The sequence below is a fragment of the Sinohyriopsis cumingii genome, chromosome 18 (assembly GCF_028554795.1).
Source record: "Sinohyriopsis cumingii isolate HCF-2022 chromosome 18, ASM2855479v2, whole genome shotgun sequence".
In the NCBI taxonomy this organism is placed as follows: Eukaryota; Metazoa; Mollusca; class Bivalvia; order Unionida; family Unionidae; genus Sinohyriopsis; species Sinohyriopsis cumingii.
The window spans coordinates 31,686,656-31,701,609 of NC_142978.1; the positions used below are offsets into that span (position 1 = coordinate 31,686,656).

At 36.9% G+C, this 14,954-nt stretch overlaps 1 protein-coding gene and 1 non-coding gene across 2 annotated transcripts in view; both read left to right on the forward strand.

Moving 5' to 3' along the window:
* The window catches only part of LOC149776325 (adenylate cyclase type 1-like), a 285,595-nt gene that overhangs the window by 103,403 nt on the left and 167,238 nt on the right, over positions 1-14,954 (forward strand). The window lies entirely within an intron of this gene.
* Positions 9,174-9,246, forward strand: Trnaq-cug (transfer RNA glutamine (anticodon CUG)). Its single transcript has one exon. It is a non-coding gene; the product is annotated as a tRNA-Gln (tRNA).

Sequence of the window (14,954 nt, forward strand, 5' to 3'; positions counted from 1 at the left end):
CACACACACACACACTATTGTTTAGCTTTTATAAGTTCATTATATTACCTTTACTTTCGTATAATAGAATGAATGCTCTTGTATTGTATGAAGGTATACTTTTGTGTGTGAATGTGTCTTGTGTGGTTGTGTTTGATCATCTTATATTCCTCCTCAGAACAGAATAATCACAATTGGTATGTATGTATGTATGTATGTATGCATGCATGCATGCATGCATGCATGTATGTATGTATGTTTGCATGCATGTATGTATGTATCTATGTATGTTTGCATGCATGCATGCATGTATGTATGTATGTATGTATGTATGTATGTATGTATGTATGTCGTTTAACAGTATTTCAGCACAATACTCGCAATATTATGCTGACTAATTGTTCAATTGTTAAATTTTAACAAGATTTAAAGTTACCATTTTAAGATACAAAATTATATAATTGAAATATTTAGAAAATGGAAGAACGTTACATTTGATTCTAAATTTATTTTCACTATGATAATTAAGCTGCACTGTGATTACTTTTGTTCTTGTATTTTCTTGCTAAAAGTCAAAAAGATCCCTTTTGAATTACATACATACAGGCTTTCACGCATTTGCCAAAACAACTGTGCGCACTATTGCGATATTCAGGTGATTGAGGCCTGGACGCACGATTAGTCAAACCGTAATGTTTTCACAGGAGCTCGTTATTTTCATATACTACCAAAATGTATCTTGAAAACAAATCATTCCTTAAAACTTTCATTTTGGAGTGAAATACTGCATTTATTGCCTTAAATAACCCATGTTTATGACAGTGTATGTCAGTTGGTTGATGCTGTCCACCACTGTGCAAACTTTACGAATAGTAAGAAGTCCCAAACAAGATTTGATTAATTGAAAATCTGTAAATTCCGTGATATTAAACCAAACGGAAACAAATATTTGTTAAAAATGTTACTGTATATTTGAGAAAAGGTTACTTCGTGTGACTCAGATAGAATGTGTATATTTCAGTCACTTGTAAACTTAGTGTCTGAACATTTATTGTAATTGTGTTAATTTAATCCCCCCCCCATTTAAAAAAAAATGGTGGACCTTTTTTAAACCTCGATATTGAAGCTTTAATATTTACAATGGCTACTGTTTAGTACCACAGCCTACGTCAAAGGGACCTAGGTGATCGTTGTTGTTGTTTTGGGATTTGTAATGTAGCTTTAACAAACTGAGTCATGTCGCTACAATGTCTGCATGTGACAGTTTATAGTGCTGTCTAGCACTGAGGCATCGTGCCGCAGACATGTAGCATCATGTCCCACCCAGTTACATTATCCAGACACCAGGCCGACCAGTCCTAAAACTAACCTCTTAATGCTGAGCGGTCCTGTGTGATAATTAATTAGAGACAGGAACGCACACGCTTGTTATGAGATGCTGATGATATATACAATACATACTGAGCTGATATCTCCATATACTAAGGGCACCTGCCAATTATGTGTGGTCTGTTGCGTGATCTTTGTAGGCAGGGTTCATTATATTTACTGGTCGCAATCTCTTTGTCTCCGTTCGGTTTGAATCTGATGGTTTTCATGACTTTCTTCATATTTCAGAGGCGAACGAACACGAGTCATGTTCATTGGCACACCATGGCTGCATTGCGTTGTTTTCAGGCCCGGCCCTAGCGCAAGGCGAACGAGGCAAACGCCTTGGGCCCCGCGTTCATCGCTTGCTGCCTTGGGACCCACATGCTGTCTTGGTACCCGCACATCCTAGGGCCGGGTCTGATTGATTTCATTGGCGATGGTATTGTTTAAGAGTCATCAACACATTTGTTCGATTGTTATATGGGCTTCGATTGTTTATCTACAAAGATTTATATATTTTTTCTTTAAAACATCTTAATGCGGAAGAATAGTTTACTGCTCTTTTCAAAATAATTTTTATTGTCCATTTCTGATGAAGGTAATTGATTTAAAATTACTAAAAAAAAGAGTGAAGTCTGTTGAAATCATCATAGTAAAATTATCAGAAAGTCCTAGAAAAAAAAGCACACAAACAGACACACTCACATATATATTCCATATCGTTAAATTTTTTAATTTTTTTAAAAATCCAACAGTATCTAAAAGATTGAATGCTACTCATCCATTCTGTTCGCCATAGTATCATGTGCTGTAAAAGACGGTAGATTCAAATAAATCCAGAAGAAATCACTGCTGCTATAATGAGAAAATTCAGTGTGCCTCCATTTCCAAAGGTGAGATCGCGTTTGTATGCTGAGGAATGTACACATATTATTTAAATCAGAAATGTTTTATAGCAAAATAATTTGCAGTGAAATCTTTCTTTGCGTACAAATCTATAAATTCCTTACTCAAAATAAAATGGTAACGCTTTATGTGTGTTATGTATTGTTGTCGAACGTAGATGTCTGTAAATAACAAAGGGAGATAATTCGGGTTACCATACATCTTTTAACGGTCATTTTGAATTTTGTTCATGTTGTTGAGACCCGAGCCTGAGTAATGAATTTATAGATTTGTAAATAAAGACAGACTCCACTATTTATTATTTTTTTATGAAACATAGTTTTGTTTTTTATGCATTTCGCGCACAAATACTCGATTGCTCTTGATACCGTTATATTTGTTGTCCATTGATGTTTGAGACGATTGATTTAAAATTGACTAAAGTTAGAAAAAAAGAGGTAAAACATTTTGTTTGAATGTAAGGTATACGTTGATATTTGAGAGAGGTAACACAAGCGTACTGGATTCACTAACCAGTTGTAGATGAAAGCTTTTGTACATGATTAATGTTGAGGACCTAGCAAGTCAAACAGTGTCGCTTACCAGAGAAAGGACTCTAACCCATATGTTATTGTTATTTAGTAAAGATTCGCTCTCAGAGGTATCGAACATCTTCTGTCCGTTGCGCCATCCTGACTTTAAAAACACGTGTATTGTTTATGCCGTTTATGCCAAATCAGTATTGGTCTTTTTCCCTTAGCAAATTTGATATTCATTTTCGCTTTATGAATTGAATATGGATTGGTTGTTGTGAGAAAAATAGGAATTAAATAGTGGTGTCTGCAAGAAAATAATCAAGTGTATCGACGTGACAAATAGCCCATTGAACGTTGCTGGCATTGTAACAATGTACCATTTTCCCGCATTACTTGCTGCTCAACTTCATTGCATTGATCGTGGTTCTTTACTAGGGCTAATCGATTATTTAGTCAATGTCGGGAGATTTATTGTCAGGATTTGTTACAACAAAGCCACGTAAGAGAATTTACCAGCTATGAATGACAGAAATACAATTTCTCTTAACAACATAATGTCGAACAAGAAATCTTATCCAAGTAATACAGCTCACCGGCAAAAATGAAGTAGTTACGAATAAAATAAGCATCCAGTATCAGACAGCGTCTCTTACGTCATAATGGGGGACCTTAAGACTTGGCGAACTCGTACACAAAAACATCTTCGCTAGTCAAGGGTCTTCGACCCTCTTCTTGTCACTGCTGCTTACGCTGTACTGGTCATAGATCAGTTGAGCGTATGAGATGACCTAGTGTCTGTCGTCCTCTAGTACGAATTAGTTATCATTAATCTCCTAAACTACTTTGAGGATTACCATGAAACTTTGTATATAAGTAGTCATCCGATGATACAGTTGACCCGAAATTAAATTCACTCCGCTCGCACATCCAGGGCGCGACATCTTGAAATATTGTTTTCATTACTTCAGAACGGATGGTGATATCAAAATGGGGTTTCCACCAAATGACTTGTGATGTCTAGTTGGTCCAAAATCAAAATAACGCATGTCTGACACATGTCCACCATCCTGAAAATCCTGTTATCTTTAAATGGCTGATCATATCAACACTGGGGTTTTCGTCACTATGTTTTATGATTTTTTTTTTGTTGTTCCAAAATAAAAATGATGCCGATCCAACATACAATATAGCCTTCATGGGGACCATAATGAAACTTGTGTTAACCATGCTCGTTCTTGATTAGTGGTCCTAAACGAAAGCCTGGTTATTGCTACTCCTCATGCGTGAATGGTCTGTATTGCTATGATGTGTTCACTTACTACATAGGGCCTAAATGAAACAATTTTGACCCAATGCCATTCAATAAAACTTCTTGCAGTGTCTTGCTGGTCACAAATGGCAAAGTTGCTAATGGTGCACTCAATTTCATGGCAATGGTGGCAATCTCAGAAACTTGCTATCGCTACTTTTCCAGAAATTATGTTCGGAGCAACGTGGAGGTTTCAATAAAAGACATAATTACGATAGTATTTGTTAGTTCAAAGTAACAATGTGTCTGATCAGGCTTTCAAGATGACTGCCATGGTAGCCATGTTGAATTGTAGTTATAGCTTCTTCTCCTGAGCAGATGGTCCTACAGTCGGGTTGCTCTTTTTTTCATTGACAAACTTAGTATGATAGATAGTTGATCCGAAATTTAAAAAATGGCGCCAGTCAATGGTGTTCATTTTTAGAATCGTTCTATCACTACTTCACTACATACTTGAAGGTATGGTCGTATAGACGAATGGTTTTCACTATATATTTAGTCCCTGATAAATATGGTAGTAACATGGCCTTCCCAGAATTTGAAAATTCCAGTAACAGATACTTCCTCAACAGGGATAGCTATACCAATATTTCAGAAAGCACTTCAATGCTCATGCAGAGCTCTTGGTAAGCTGTGTAATTGCTATTTTACGCAAACATAATGGCACACACAAAAAGGCCCATAAAGGACTATGAAATGAGTTCAGCGAGGGCAAAACAATTTGAATATAATCATTTGGACCAGTAGTCATGTGTTGCTCCAATGTTAAGCACAGTCCATGCTTAATGAAGGCTACATGGGCAAGTACCGGAAGTGTTAGGCACGTTTGGGATGATAGCTTTGGCAACGCTCATTCAGATTAAACTATATTGCATACTGCAGCTTCAATTAGCCTTGGTCAAAGACCGTTTGGTGCATTCCAAAAGCCACAATTCCTGACTTCAAGAGTCGATTTAACACAGATGTTCTCATTGGCCAGAAGGGCCAGCTCACCTTTGTATCAACTGGCCGTTCAGAAAATCGGTTTGCCAACCCAGTCAAATTTAAAACAAGAATAAAGTTGGTACTTTTAAAAAAAAAAGTATCAGTAGAGGACGCAAGCTACCAATAAATCTACATACACCGTTTTCATCGTTGGGTATATGTCACGAGGTGGTGATGTGTGATCTCCCCATTTCATTTGTTTTTTGGTTATCGTTATCTAAGAGACGATTGAGCGCGGTGTTATTGTAGCCATTAAAATAAAATTAATGGATGGAATAACAGAGATCTTAGCAGATATACAGAATAAAACAACACGAGCCACTGTATAAAAAATTTAACAATTTAATCAATTACATAAACAAAATGAAATCGAACATAACGTTTGAGCGGTTCACTTTCTCTTGAGTCGCACAATTTATGCGAAATTCAATTAGCCATTCTGTTGCACTGATACAAAACATTTCAACAGCACATCCCACTGTGGCTATACATTTTCAACTGAACTATACCTGTCGACACCTGTCCCTTTGAATATTCGGGGTAGAAAAAGAATGCACAGTTTAATTACACATGAATTAATGGACTTCATTCCTGTCTGAACTACGTTACTTTGCTGATTAGGGATTCACTGACATACCTTTCCAGACAGAAAAACTGAATTCTCAGCATACACGATTGAAATCTGTATGATTCATGATTTCTGTTATATACACTCCACATACAGGCTTGAAATCTTAATGATGCATGATTTCTATTATATACACTCGGCATACAGGCTTGAAATCTTTATGATACATGATTTCTATTATATACACTCGGCATACAGGCTTGAAATCTTTATGATACATTATTTCTATTATATACACTCGGCATACAGGCTTGAAATCTTTATGATACATGATTTCTATTATATACACTCAGCATACAGGCTTGAAATCTGTACGATACATGATGATTTATATTAAATACAAAACAAGTAAATCGGAGCTCAATCATAACAATACATCAGACATACTGAATGTAGCGGTGCTACTGGTGGTGGTGTTGTGAGGTTGTACCTTCATACGAGGTGTCCGCTTTATTTGGCTATCGTTATCAAGAGGGTCATCTCCCTCTATTGTTGCCCGATCGAGTAAATATTAAAATAAGGTGTGAAACTTATAGATGGAATAAACAGAGATATGAGCAGACATATAGAACAGAAAAATTAATCAATTACATAAACAACTGTGATAATACATTACTTAGCAGATAAACTTCTTTTTTAAATAAATCTTTCACCGAATTTCAAACACATATATTTGTATAAATAGCCGATCTGTTTTAAATGATAGAATTAGTTCAACATAAATTCGAGTGAACAATTGAAGTCATTGCCTTGTACAACTTCATAGCCTGCTTATTCCAGTCCACTACAACTTCTCGGTCCTTTCGCTTTTTTCCTTCTCCGACCTCCTACTATCTCGCCTCTTTTCGGCCCTCAAACTTAGTGTGGGTAGGTGGGTACGTAAGTACGTAGATACTTCGATAAATAGTCCCTGGATACGTCCGTGGATACTTCAGCGGACACTTCAGTGGATAAGTCAGTGGATCTATTTCCCTTTCAAATTAATCAGAGAAGCAACCTAAAACTTCTATCAGTTGTCCTACTGGGAACAGAACAGGTAATTACTCCCCTCTCGTTGTTTCAGATATCGTTCTGTCGGAATTCAAACAGATACCCTGGTCAAGCTAAACATTGCAAACCATAAACAAACCTAGTTTCATAAGATTAAATTACTTCCTAATAGCTATTCCCTCCTGACCCACATTACCATCACACGAGATATAACAGTTCCGTTCTCGTCTCAATTACACAAATGAATGAATGAAATTCATTGTATGGTTAACTACGTTATTTGCAGCAAATACACACATTCAAGTCTTTATCGTGCGTGAAATCATCTAAGATCGGATAATTCACACGGATTCTCGTGACTCATATCAACGTAAGTATTGTATTACATGAAATTCTTAGAATCCCGTAAAAATCAAGACGACAAATTCAAACAATTCGTCAGACTTATATAAAGAAGATCATTGTACGAATTCAGATAGATGAAGTCAAACACAGTTACACTCATTTCAAGATAATTGATATACGGATTTAAACAAGTAAATTCATGCAAACATAAGCAAATAAATTCTATCAAATCATTATATTGGTATCAGCGAACTGCATGAAATTGACGCAAATACCTTGTGCTTTCAAGATTTGTTCGATTCTACCGCAAGAATTGTGTCCGTTGAATTTCCAGACATTCGGTCTCTTTGACCAATGTTTCATGAGATAATTTCTTTCAAATTCAATCTCAAAGTGTCCTATATTTTCACTCTTACAGGAAAAAAATGCTGACTGACTAGATTTTTCGATGAGGGCTATTTAATCCCTTATTTAGCGTAACCAATCAGGATTAAATATATTTACCGCCTTTTATAACTAGGTGCAAAAATTGCGATCGGTCTGACATCTAGATTTCCAAACAACAGATCTGGAAAAACTCAGCTTCTGACAGTTCCGATATAAAATCGAAGTTAACCTTCACTTCTAGTGTGTCTGACGGCTAAATAAACGAAGGCTTAATTAAGGTACACTTCCTCTCCTGAGACAGACATTATAAATCATTGCAGTATAGCGATTTAACAAGCACCTGTCCCCATGAATTTAGTTAATTGTTCTGTAGCCCAAATTAATGTGCTCGTTATAGAGCGACATAAATTTGCATCCTTACAATGAATTTGAGACGAAAACATTCAGGCTATTAATGCTTAACTAAAGGAAAAATTGATGTATAAATTTAAATTAATAAATTCAACAAATAAATTTTTAAAAAAGTACATCAATGAACATATATTATATACAAGTGAGACTAACCTTGTGCTTTATCCAAGCCTCGCACCTTTCTGTGAAGTCAAATCTCTCGCCTTTGGTGTTCCTCACTTTCCGACACGCGTCCTAAGACAATTTAACGAGAAATACGTATATTTCTCATAGCTAAATTCTGACTCTCCTCAGAAACTTTGATTAATTTGGTGAGAAGAATTTCCTAAAACCTTGAATTCCGTCTGGGAACACACAAATCATTCGTTTAACTTAACCAATCAAGATTACTTTTCTAACTGCCTACATTTTATCACTCCCATCAAAGTTGGAATAATCCTCTAGACCGCCTTTATTAAGAACTATTCTGGAAAATATCACTTTATGACATCTGTTTGAAATGACATAATTCTTCATAATGTTTCTCTAGTTTGTCTCAACTGTTGTCGTTTACCGCTTTTGACCCTCGGATAACATGTCGCTCTGTCTCTAATCGTTAAGCGAGCGAGTTCTAATTAAAACTCAATCCATGCCTCCAAACGAGAGAGGTCAACAGTGGCTAGCTACAATATTTTTTGCGAGGCTAGCCCATAAGTCAAAATGTAATGTTTACGTATCACGCTAACCACGAAAGAATGTACTGTGAAATTATTCTACAAATTTTGCACCATTACAATAGTTTTCCCTTCTCTAGGAACAAAACACGTCAAATCACTAGATGCAACGCTGCGCATGCGCAGCAGTTAGCATTCGGCGAAGAAAGCTAAAATCTTGGAGCATAGTTATTTAACATATGTCCACTAAATCACATTTATTTGGTATATGACGGGCACAGTACTTACATAGTATACTTTACTTTTTGTGTAAAAATGAGAAAACATCTTTTACGTAAAGAATAAAAGCAGCTAAAAAAAACACACATCCGCCAGATAAAAACCAAACCTAATAAAGAGGAGGCTCAAGAGTTCTCTAACGATTAACTTAAAATTCAACTGACCCGGCGGAGGCCCCGAGCGGCCGAGTGGTCTAAAGCGCTCACCGTTCCGGATCACTGTCGTCTCACCTCTGTCTGCGTGGGTTCGAGTCTCAGGCTCAGCCAATGTGGATTCACGAGAAAGCTTGCCAGTAGCCTCTCGTGGGTCGGTGTTTTTTTTCCGGGGTTTTCCCTTGTTCTTCCTCCACCAGTTATACTGGCCGCCACGTATAGCTTATGTTGTGCTGAAAATATCGTTAAACGCTATAACACACCGCTCCGGTGGCCTAGTGGTAAGGGCGTCCGCCTCTGATGCGGGAGATCGTGGGTTCGATCCCCGGCTGAGTCATAACATAGACTACAAAAATGGTATTAACAGCTGCCTCGCTTGGCGCTCAACATTAAGAGGTTAGTGTTAGGACTGGTTGGCCTGGTGTCAGGATAATGTGACTGGGTGGGACATCATGCTACATGTCAACGGCATGATGTCCCAGTGCGAGACATCCTATAAACTGTCACACTGTAGACATCGTAGCGATACGACTGAATTTTTTTAAAGCTACGTTAAAAATCCAAATCACGCACGCACGCACACACACACACACACAAACCTATAACAACACCAACTGATCCGGCGGTCCTTCAGCTTTAAGTATTAACTGGTTCACCACAAAAGCCACACTCACAGGCCACGATTGGCGGGCCAAGGGCTACATCGACCCCTGTTGATTAAGGCTTAGTCTGATATTGCTTAAATTCGTGGTTTGTGGCATTTGTCGTAATCAGGGAGTGAACTATCCAGTTAGAGCTATCCTAATCAAATCTCCAAAATGGATGCCTTGACAGCTTGAAAATCTTTATATCGCCAGTTTTCAAGAATAGATGGTCTACCTTTATTTTTTTTTTATTTTTTTTTTTAAATACTAAAACAATACGGTATCAGTATGTAGATGGTTCTGAATGAAAATGTTGCACACCAGACTGCCAATGATACACTGTAGCAGCCATCTTGAAACCATCGGCAGCACTACTCTCTTGCACGAATGGTGGTATTGACATCGCCCCCCCCCCACACACACACACACATACACTTATTGAACTATTTAATTAGTTTTGAATGAAATTGGTGAGCAGCAGTTACTCGGTTGGTGAAGTGTCAGACTCGTATTTTAAGCGTCGCGGGTTTGATACCAGCCTTGGTCAGCCTGTGAAGACTGCTTTAGTGTGTCCTTGAGCAAGGCGCTTGGACCTTGTTACCTAGGCATGCTATAGCCAGTAATGTGTTAAACTGTCGTTGAAAGTGTCAATATATCTGCGCTTTTGTGAGGGAATTTTCAAAATCAGACCTAATTAACCTTGGGGCGTGGTCAGAGGTCATTGTACTTCCTAGCGCTATTGAACAGAGAGACTTGGACATACACAAGTGAAATTTTGACCAGACATTGCATTTAGTTTTGTATTCCAATGAACAAATTGATGGCATTTTGATGTTGATTTTTAAAAGTCAGATATATTGACTCAGGTTTTAAGGTGCACTGGCTTGAATGATGCATTTTAATACCACACCACCCCCACGCGAAAATTATATATTACAAATTTAACTAAACTTGTCATGGAGGTATATCTGGATATTGAGCTTAGTTCAGTCATTTTCTATGATTGATATTAGTGCAAGGTCAAAGGCCTTGCCAATAATTTTGTACTGCACTTGTATCTTGTGAAAATTGTAACGCAGAGATACATGCTAGAGAATATATTTGTTCCCAACTTAAGTATGTTGGAGTCTAAGAGGAATGTCAAGGATGGCTTCAGTAATCAGCATTTATTTTAAATAAAAGTGCACAAGAGTCAGTCTCGTTTCGGATTCTTGGAAATTCTTTTCAGTCGGTAAAATCCAAGTCCGTCCGAGTAACTCTTGATTGGTATGAACTGAATTAAGGAACTCTATGATTGTGCTTTTTGAGTGAATGTGTTTGTATTGTTGCCTTTCTCTTTATTTTATAAACATTGTAAAGAATTTTTAGTTACCTCTTATTTGTCTTTCAGATTTTGTAACAATATTTAAAAGAAAAATTATGTATAATTTACGTCATGTTGTACTTCATGTTACGCTTATTTGGTATGATTTTTCCCTTGGGTTTATTTTGTGCTACTCTGCATATTTACATATTTTAGGTCCTTAACTTTAACCCTTACCATGTAGCATTATCGAGATGGTCAGTATATAATACGTCGTTCCACATTTACTGTTGACACGTGCAGCTAGCTTAAGCAGTTTTCAACAAGTGCCCTCACATTGTGGAAGGAGTACTGCCACTAGCAAGCTAAACCAGTTGACCATTTAGAGTTACTTTTAATATGACGACTTCCAGAATCTCCACATGGCTTGACTCGAAAGAAAAACATATGTAAATAGTTTCAGTTGGAGAATGTGGCTTGCGACATGTGTCGTCTATTAACGCTGCATAAATTATTCAAAGCAATTTCATCGATCAAATACAAGAGTAATCTGATTGGATCAAGTTTTGTCAACTGCAGTCATTCAGATAGCAGAACAGTAGTTAAGGTCTTCTACGTATGGTGGCGCTGTATAGTTTCGTATTTTGCAAAGGTTAGATTTTTATAGAAAGAGAATTTCCCAGGTTTTTCTCATTGTCTATCCTGGCCATTTCAAAAGGGCTTTGTATATCTTAGATATTGTTCAGAGAACTGTTAGTTCCCTGTTTTTTTGGTTCATGATTGATTGGTGTAACAGGGTTCTTTGAAGGTCTTTGGCAGTTTTGGGAAAATGGATGGATACTTCAAAACCAGATACAGCACGAAAAATCAATATATCCTTCTCCCTAACTCGTAGACTAAATACGAGTTTTATATAATGGCTGCTTTTTCGAACCATAAATATATATTTCGGTTTTCATAATCATGGCTTATCGTAACCTTTACATACGAGATTGAACATGTGTTCTGAAGATTAGGAATCAATTTTGTTTCTCGCTTGGGTTTCGCTGTTGATTTCGCATAATTTTTACACCCTTGAAAGATCTTTGAATCTGACAAGTTGTCTTGTAGGAGTCAGATGGAATAATGTTCTAATGCTGTATTGACGCACTAATTTGTTATGGGTTATTTAGTGATAAACAATATAACTCGAGGAGAAAGTTCATTTAGAAGAAATAGAAAAACACTTGATAAACAACATATAAATGTCCTTGAGAAACAACTCTATATGGCTGTACAAACCATTTAGTAGCCGTACCAACCGTTTTGGGGTTGTACGAACCACTCTTGGGTTGTATGAACCACTCGGGTTGTACGAACTATGTTTGGTCGTATAATATTCAAGCTGCATGGTAATGTACCTTTTTTAACAAAGATAAAGTTTTAGGAGTGAATTCTGGCGTTATTTTAAAGACACGTGTTCCTATTTACACAAAACCGATGCAGTCTAAGCATTGCTTTCAATTATTAGAATCAGATTGTTTAAAGTCTAAGCATTTAGTATGTAATCTTTTCAAATGTAACTATCAGTTTGTCAAACGATCACAGTGTTATTTATGTTAATATGTCCATATCATATTTTTATAGATGTAACACATGTAATAACAACAAATGAAATTAAAAACTTTAATATACTATTACTCTATACCAAAAGAGTATATAATAACAAGGTTACTCATTAGTATGGGAAAATGTGAACTCTTTTCACGGATGAATACAGGACTTCCAAAAGTCGTGCAGTATTAATCCGAAGAAGAAAAAAACCCACCTCGTTCATATTTTCCCATACAAATACAGTAACCTATAAATACCTAAAATTTCTACCCAAATACAGGGTACATACAGTATGACGCTTGCCTTGCCTAAGGTAGCAGAGAGCATGTTTGCAGACATGACAGCGTCCTGCAGAACCCTTGGGAATTTGTAGAACGACCGATGGAGATGGGGATGTTTTATTGTTAATGCAGTTTATACAAAAGGACATGTGCAGTAATAATGCAGTGGAGTAGAAGTATTAAGATGTTTGCACATGTGTTTGGACGATTTGTTTAGATCAAGATAAAATCAGCAAGTTGCGGTTTTCAGGTATTACCTGAGTTTGCCGATTTTTCCTGCCACTTGTACAGCAAAGTTAAAAACAGATCGTGCAGTATTGAGTGTATTTATGGCCTTCTGAAGTTAAAAACAGATCGTGCAGTATTGAGTGTATTTATGGCCTTCTGAAATGGTTCACCTTCCATATTGCATGCCAGCATGGAACTAATGGAGCGGTTTTATTTTTTACGCCTCATTTTGAAAATGAATATACTTCCGTTGTTTTAATATAATGATAGGTGCGGGTGCTCGTGTAAAATAATAATAGCTTCCAATCCGTCAGAAGATTTGACAGCCCTTAGCATTTTTTTAAGGTTTTGAGGCATGCAAAAAAATATAATATAATATAATAACAATCTAAGTACTCTTTTTGTCAAGCAGGTTTCCTTTGATATCTTTACCGCATTCAGTGCGTTGATACCACTTTTTGGTTCCATGGTGAGATACAGATGTCTGTGTTTTCATGTTCCATCCCAAGTATACTCAACAAGGAAATGAGGTGATGAGAAAATTACTCTCAATGCCCCCCTCCCCCCCCCCCTTACATGATACAAATATTTGAAAATGACAGTCATCTGCTTCTTTGACACCCTTCTTATGTCAGACAAGGATTTTATAGTGCCAGTATAGATACACTGTGCACATCATAAGTTTAACTTAACAGGAGCGTCCACTGAAAAGCCGATTATCGGAAACCTTTTGATTGAATATATGCAATTAAAGAGTTTTCAAACATATTGTAGTTAGATTTATCTTGCGATCATAATTACTGTGGCAAAGTAAGCCAGACAATCCTAGTTAGGCCGATACATCGGACTAGATTGGTATCGCATATGCAAAATACCAAGTGACCACTGACCATATCGAGTTTTTGTGTCATGCACATTGTCTTTGGAGGGGGTACTGTTAACTATTGGCAAAATAACGCCATAGTGGCCACGTACAAGTTCTTTTTATGGTTCACCTAATATTTTTTTCCTTTTTGTTTTTACACGTAACAGTTTCATAGATATTGGTGTATGTATGGTCATCAGACGTACTTTGTGCATTCCCTTGGTCAATTGTGTGCTTGTGACGACGACCTACTTTCTTGGTAAAATAGATGTTCTAGGTTTTTGGAGTGTGCACTGGCACGGCAGGCGACACAAAGTAATGCCATTTCCTTTCGGTTCAATCTATTACAGACCTTCATTTGTTTCAGTTATCGTTTAAAACAGAGAACAACTTTTCGATTCATTTTCATGTAACAACTCTTGTACAGTTTAACTGGTCACACTTTCAGCGGTTATTGGGCTGTTGGTACTTTTCTAAATTACCATGCTGTTCTTGCTATTAAATGTAAGTTACCAAAGACAAGTACTTGCACTGTGTTTAGTTTCTGCAGAATTTTAGCCGAATGCATCTGGGTTATATTCCAGTAATCACATGCAGTGAATTAGTTGAGAGGGAGAAAACTGCCAAGCAAGTATTATTATGGCTAATGAGCAGTGCTTGTAGCATAAACATTCGAAAACCAGTCGAGCAGTTAATCTGTGCTATTTATAGCCACGTTTGCAAAATGCATGCATCAGTCAGTTGCAGTTGTGCGTCATTAATTGTGCTGTAACAATTTGGTGAAATCTTGGATGAGGAGCATTACAAACTTAAATTATCACGCTGTAGACTATACTATTTTGCTTTTATCATTGGTGCTTCACATCGATTTTCCTTTAGGTTTTAATTGTGTCGATGACTTCTTGACATTTAACCGAGTGCGAGAGTATATAGTAAATCTAAACAAATGGCAGAATTTCTGGTGTCTGCCGAATCTACTTTCATGATATAATTAATGACTTTCGTGACTTCTTAGTGCATCTTATAATTGCATGTCTTTGGTTGTTTGTTCTTTCTTCATTAGATTTGGCATTTACATTTCAACATCTGTTGACAGCTCGGGTATATGTTCTCTAGTCCAGCCATATACAT